At 42.7% G+C, this 6717-nt stretch overlaps 1 pseudogene; it reads right to left on the minus strand.

The window, feature by feature from the left end:
• Window positions 1-542: 542 nt before the first annotated feature.
• On the minus strand, window positions 543-4310 carry LOC148824503 (uncharacterized; annotated as a pseudogene).
• Window positions 4311-6717: the final 2407 nt, after the last annotated feature.

Raw genomic sequence — 6717 nt, forward strand, 5'->3', positions numbered from 1 at the left:
TTTATTATACGCATAAAGTAAACGGCATTACTAGAACTAATTTTTTTCTAATCAACCATAAGTTAGAGTAATTATAGTTAAAATGTAGTAGACTAGACTAAATCAAAAGTGGGTGACTATAAAGTGACTATGACTAATAGACATTTTAGGAAAAAGTAAAGGTTTATTCCATGGTGAAAAGAGAAGAAAGAAAACACAATGTTTCAGATGTGGAACCTTTTATGGATGTTACATGCTGACGCAGCTACCTACTTCAACTAATACACATTTCAGTTAACCTGACTAAGACGATGATTAAATCAAAAACTGGTAACTAGACTGGTGTATTTTTAAGTCACCTGACTGGATGAAACTCTTCCCACACTGTAGCTGAATGGACTCTCTCCTGTGTGACTGCACTGGTGGACTCTAAAGGTCTCCTGTGTGAGTGCGCTGGGGGGCCATTAAGGGACATGAGTCACTAAAACACTTCGCATGCTGACTGCAGCTTAAAGGTCTCTCTCTAGTGTGAATATGCTGGTGGACTCTTAAGGTATTTGAGTCACTAAAACCCTTTCCACACTGACTGCAGCTGAAAAGTCTCTCTCTGGTGTGATTAGGAAAGGTGCAGTGGCTCTGTGGCTAAGGATCTATGCCTGTGGGTGGAAGGTTCCCGGTTCAAATCCCATGGATGGTAGAGAAATCCTACTCTGTTGGACCCTTAACCTCAAGTGCTCCAGGGGTGCTGGACAAAGGATGGTCCTGCGGTCTAACCCCCAGCGTCTCCCTAGTTGTGGGCCTCATGGTGAGCATGTTGTGAGAGACAAATTCCTGATATAAGAAACTGTATATGGCCAATAAAGTGATCTTATCTTATGTGCTGGTGATGTCTTAAGGTGATTCAGTCACTAAAACTCTTTCCCAGGCTGACTGCAACAAAATGGTCTCTCTCCTATGTGAATGCGCTGGTGTGTTTGTAAGTGGTTTATCCGACTAAAACTCTTCCCACACTGACTGCAGCTGAACGGTCTCTCTCCTGTGTGAATACGCTGGTGGGCTCTTAAGACACTTGAGTCACTAAAGCTCTTCCCACACTGACTGCAACAAAATGGTCTCTCTCCTGTGTGAATGCGCTGGTGTGTTTGTAAGTGGCTTATCCGACTAAAACTCTTCCCACACTGACTGCAGCTGAATGGTCTCTCTCCTGTGTGAATGCGCTGATGAGCTCTTAAGTTACTTGATAGACGAAAACATTTCCCACACTGACTGCAGCTGAACGGCCTCTCTCCTGTGTGAATGCGCTGGTGTTTTTTTAAGTCATGTGATTCACTAAAACTCTTCCCACACTGACTACAGCTGAATGGTTTCTCTCCTGTGTGAATGCGCTGGTGGGCTCTTAAGTTACTGGATTTAATAAAACTCTTCCCACACTGACTGCAGCTGAATGGTCTCTTTCCTGTGTGAATGTGTTGGTGGGCTCTCAAGGTACTTGAATCACTAAAACTCTTCCCACACTGACTGCAGCTAAATGGTCTCTCTCCTGTGTGAATGTGCTGGTGTGTTTGTAAGTGGCTATACCGAATAAAATCCTTCCCACACTGGCTGCAGCTGAACGGTCTCTCTCCTGTGTGAATGCGCTGGTGGGCTCTTAAGGTACTTGAATGACTAAAACTCTTCTCACACAGACTACAGCTGAACGGTCTCTCTCCTGTGTGAATGCGTTGGTGGACTATTAAGTTACTTGACTTAATAAAACTCTTCCCACACTTACCGCAGCTGAATGGTTTCTCTCCTGTGTGAATGTGCTGGTGGGCTATTAAGGCACTTGAGTCTGTAAAACTCTTCCCACACTGACTGCAGCTGAATGGTGTCTCTCCTGTGTGAATGTGCTGGTGTCTTTTTAAGTGACTTGACTGACTAAAACTCCTACCACACTCACTGCAGCTGAATGGTCTCTCTCCTGTGTGAATGCGCTGGTGGGCTCTTAAGGCACTTAAGTCTCTAAAACTTTTCCCACAGTGACAGCAGCTGAATGGTCTATCTCCCGTGTGAATGCGCTGGTGTCTTTTTAAGTGACTTGACTGACGAAAACATCTGCTACACTCACTGCAGCTGAATGTACTCTCTCCTGTGTGAATGCACTGGTGGGCTCTTAAAGCACTTGAGTCTTTACAACTCTTCCCACACTGACTGCAGCTGAAAGGTTTCTCTCCTGTGCAAAAGGTTTTTGAAATGCTAGACTGACAGAAATGCTGCTCTTCCCTGTGCCATAATGGTAGTTTGTCCACTCCATCTGAGGAAGGCATTGAGTGATTCTTTCTCATCCTCTGATTGTGCTGGCGTCTCTTATTTTGCAAATGCTCCATGGAATGGTCTTGCTCTGTGTGCTGAAACTGATATTTGTTTTCTCCATTATGCCCCTCAGTGTGCTGCTCAGCAGTGTGAATCACCTGGGGCTCCTTCCCCTGCTCTGCGGGGTCAATCAACTGGGGCTCCATGTCCTGCTCTGTAAGATTAAACTCACTCAGTTCTTCTTTGAGTTCTTGTACAGAGACGCAGTCAAGGTCATCACAATGTTCTGCAATATTCTTCGTATCCAGAGGATTAATCTTCTCTGTAAATATTAAGAACCCAAGTGTCTCACTCTCAGGTTCTATCTTCATGCTGTGCACAGAGTCCAGATCCTCGACACTCTGTCTGCTCTCTGTGTGCTTCTCACTGAGTTTCTCTTTCCCTTCTGCAGCAGTGAGCTTTGTCTCCTGCATCAGACTGGAGCCCCACTTCTCCTCACTGTGCTGCTGTTCAAGAGGAGCCCTTTCCCTAGCTTCAGGGAGAGCACTGGCCTCTGAGCCTGAAAACACAGGACAAAAGGACAAGATCTTTATCATAATAACAATAAGCTTAATTTTATATAGGATCTTCAAAGGTGCCTGTATAGTATGTGAAAAAGATGTTCTGACAATGTGCTGCACATGTGGGTCGAATGTCAAGCCTGAGTCAAATATCATGCCCAAGTTTTTCAATTTAGACTGCAGCTCAAGTACAGAACCATCTACAGATAGGTTTACAGCATTGGTTTTACAAAGTTGATGGGGGTGCCAATAAGCATGACTTCAGTCTTGTCACAGGTAATATGAAGGAAATTTTGAGTCACATAGGTTTTTATGTCCAAGATACAATTTGATAGAATAGAGAAAGCCACATCAGTGTCAGGTTTGGTATGGTTGTATATTTGTGTCTCATCAGCATAGAAATGATAGTTGAGGCCATGTTACCTGAAAAAGCTGACCAAGTGGACACATCCAGTACAGATCCAGCCATTCAAAACACTTGGGAGTCAAAACGTGGTGGGTGTGGCGCATGATACCTCATTATGCCGCTTGCAAACTGAAATATGATAACAGTATCCGGAAACACCTTGTAAAACTGCCAGGTGGAGCTAATTAAGCTTAACATCTCTTGTACAGCATTTGAGCCATCACCAGAAAATGCCCAGTTTTGAATCCCGGTCACTGCTGAGGGACAATCTTTTTCCCAATTAAGAATTTAAGTTGTATACTCTTTAGACTTTTAATAATTTTAAACTGTGTATTACAGCATGTTAATCATTAAACATTAAAAAGGCGGTACATTTTATAAAAGCAAGATTGATCAGTTAGACAAAAGTACACAACCTTCCACCTTCATCATAAATATTTTAATTATGCATAAATATTTTATGCATCAAAGTCTTTAACTTGGTAACTTACATGGGTTCTGGTTTTTACGTGCTTGTTCTAACATTATTATACTTATATTCTGTACTTCATAAAAAGTCATAACGTTTTATCCTTTTCTAAGAATATGTACTGTAGTAAGAACACCACTTGCTGTTACTGTAAAAAATAAAAGTTGTACTGATTTAATACCACTTGATAGTAATATTATTATGGAGCTGTTTAACTAAGCAGCTAAAATATTTCAGAAACATATTTTGGACTTTTTGACATTTGTTTTTTTTTTCAAGCTTATATTGTTCTTCTAGTGGTAATGGAGAACATACTGTACAGTATGTTGAAACCGTACCATGACAGTGAAGACGTGTTACACCTTAAGTAAATAAGCCAGTGTCTGTTGTTTACTATGCTGAGATGAGGTTGTTTTACTCTACCAAAATTATTCTGTACACTGAAGAGATATAGAGCAAACACGTTGTGCATCGCCTCATACACTTGCTCCAATTTTGATGCAATATGGAAGATGTTATTAATAGTATAATAATGAATGACCTTGGACAGGCTGTTTCGGATAATACCCCACCTGTCTGAAGGGTGCACAGTAAAGCCCGACATGCTTTGTGTATCAGGGCCAGGAGGGTTGAAATAGAGAGGTTTCTGATTGTACCCCACCTGTCTGAAGGGTGCACAGTAAAGCCTGACGTGGTTTGTGTATCAAGGCCAGGCGGATTGAGATAGAGGGGTTTCAGATAATACCCCACCAGTCTGAAGACGGAAACACGCAGTAAAGCCAAATGGGAGTGCGTAGTTCCGGGAAAATGAGTTGGTGTAAAGACAAGTTAACTGAGGTTTCTGACTGGGTGTCAGAGAAAAAGAAGCTGAAAGAGGAGAAACTTAAAAAGAAATAAGGCCTCTCCGACAGTACCTGGACGGAGCCCGAGTGTAAAAAGGTGTATGAATATTGGAAAACAAACAAACCGAAATTTGGCTGATTCTAGGAGAACACCTTAGGTGTAGACAAACCAGTAGTGAATAAAGAGAATGGGACAAGTTACAGAAGTCCTTAACAGAGAAACTAAAAGCTATGGCAGAATGGGTTGATACCCTGACCGAAGACAGATATAAGCTGCAAAGCGAAGAAGAGACAAAAGACACTAAAAAAGCAGACAAAAACAAAAGGGAGGGGGAGGGCAATAAGCCTCCCAAATTATATCCAGATTTGAGACCATTGCAAGCAGGGAACCCCTGGGATAAACATCCCGACTGGCCGTATGGGGACCAGGGATCTGATTGGGATGATACATGGTATGAAAGGGACAGAGAAGGGGTGAACCTGTTTCCTGCACAAGCAAAACTGAACTCAAAGGGAGCCAAGGGTAGACAAAAAAGTCCAGAAAGGGATAGTAATACAGACAAGGAGGGTAAGAAAAATTAGAATATACCCAAATATAAAGCCAAACCAGAAGATATTGATTGATGGGCCAAAGAAGTCCCCCACCCTAAAGCAGGAATGCAACAGACCTGGAGTGCTCTTCAAGAGTTAAAAGATATGTATGGCATAAAACCCGTGGAGGCAGCAATGATTTTAAAGAGAGTGGGGGAGAGACGGGCTGGGCAGTTGCGTGAGATATATGGAATTAACAGTGAGGCCACAGGGTGGGAGGTAATATTGAAAAATCAATATCCTCCTAAAGCAGACTGGAAGAAAGTGACAACCTGTCAGCAGAAAGAATGAGGATGTATCAGATTTTACTGAACGGTTTATCACTTTATGGATCGAATATTCCGGGTTGGCAGACAAGAAAGTAGTAAATAAAACAAATTAACATGGGAGGGTTGAAACCTGATATCGCTAAGACCATTATGTTAAGTCGCCCGGACCTTAAGGAGAATGAGGAGCAATTTGAGATGCTCACTAGAGAAGCCCATAAAATTGAAAGAAATATGTTTGCTAAAGTATGAGCCATGCAAATGGAACGGGCAACTTAATAGTAACGTCTAAGGGAAAATGGGGACAGGAAGGTAGTGGCGTTATATGCTTCTATTGTAACCAGCCAGGACATACGATCAGGCGCTGTCCCAAGAAAAAAGCTCTCTGAGCTTAACACAGAATTTAGGAAAAAAGGGAACTGATGCTCCAATGTACAGTTAATGATGTTCCAGTACTGATGTGGGATACAGGAGCTCAGATATTGTGTTTCAACTAGAACAGCAGATGTCAAGTGCAATATTCTGTAAGGCATTTAGAGGCCACTGGGGTGGGGGGGGCAAAGGGTTAGCTTAAAAGAAACACGAGCTGTCACCATCTGTATGGGAAATGATGTACAGTTTCAGTTCTCCATGTCAATTGCACGGGATATCATTATTGGTACAGGGCAATCAGGTACAGGTCAATATATGGTCCTTACAAAAGGACGAAGTGAATGGGCATGCTATTTGGTCAGAAGATAAGGATGAATGTGGGCTTTTGGTCATGCCCCCAGTCACGTTCACAGGTAAGCAGCCACCCTATACAAGACCGCTCCAGATTAGCCCTGAAGATGAAGTAGGCATTAGGCCAGTAGTGCAGAAATTAATGGAACAGGGCATCATTAGACCCGCAGTAGACGCAATAGTCCCACATGGCCTGTAAAAAAGGCAAGCTCACTGTAAATTACCAGGAAGCAAATAAATATATTGAGAAATTGACACCCTAAGTGGCTGACCCTTCTACTCTTTTTCAGTTGCTGCAGCCAGAACACAATGTTTTCTCAGTCATAGACATGGCTAACGGTTTCTGGTCTGTACCATTAATCCCTGACTTTCAAGATTGGTTTGCCTTCATGGTACATGGGGGGCAATACACCTGGACGAGGTTGCCTCAGGGATTCCATAACAGCCCCACTGTATATCATATGGCATTGAGGCAACACCTCCGGGAATTGCCCCCACTGGAATCTGGTTATACAATATGTAGACGACATAGGGGTGGCCTCTCTTGATGAGGAAACTCATAAACAGGAGCTGTTATTAATATTGGATC

This window comes from Atractosteus spatula, chromosome 10 (genome assembly GCF_055471065.1).
Source record: "Atractosteus spatula isolate fAtrSpa1 chromosome 10, fAtrSpa1.hap1, whole genome shotgun sequence".
NCBI classification, from domain to species: domain Eukaryota; kingdom Metazoa; phylum Chordata; class Actinopteri; order Semionotiformes; family Lepisosteidae; genus Atractosteus; species Atractosteus spatula.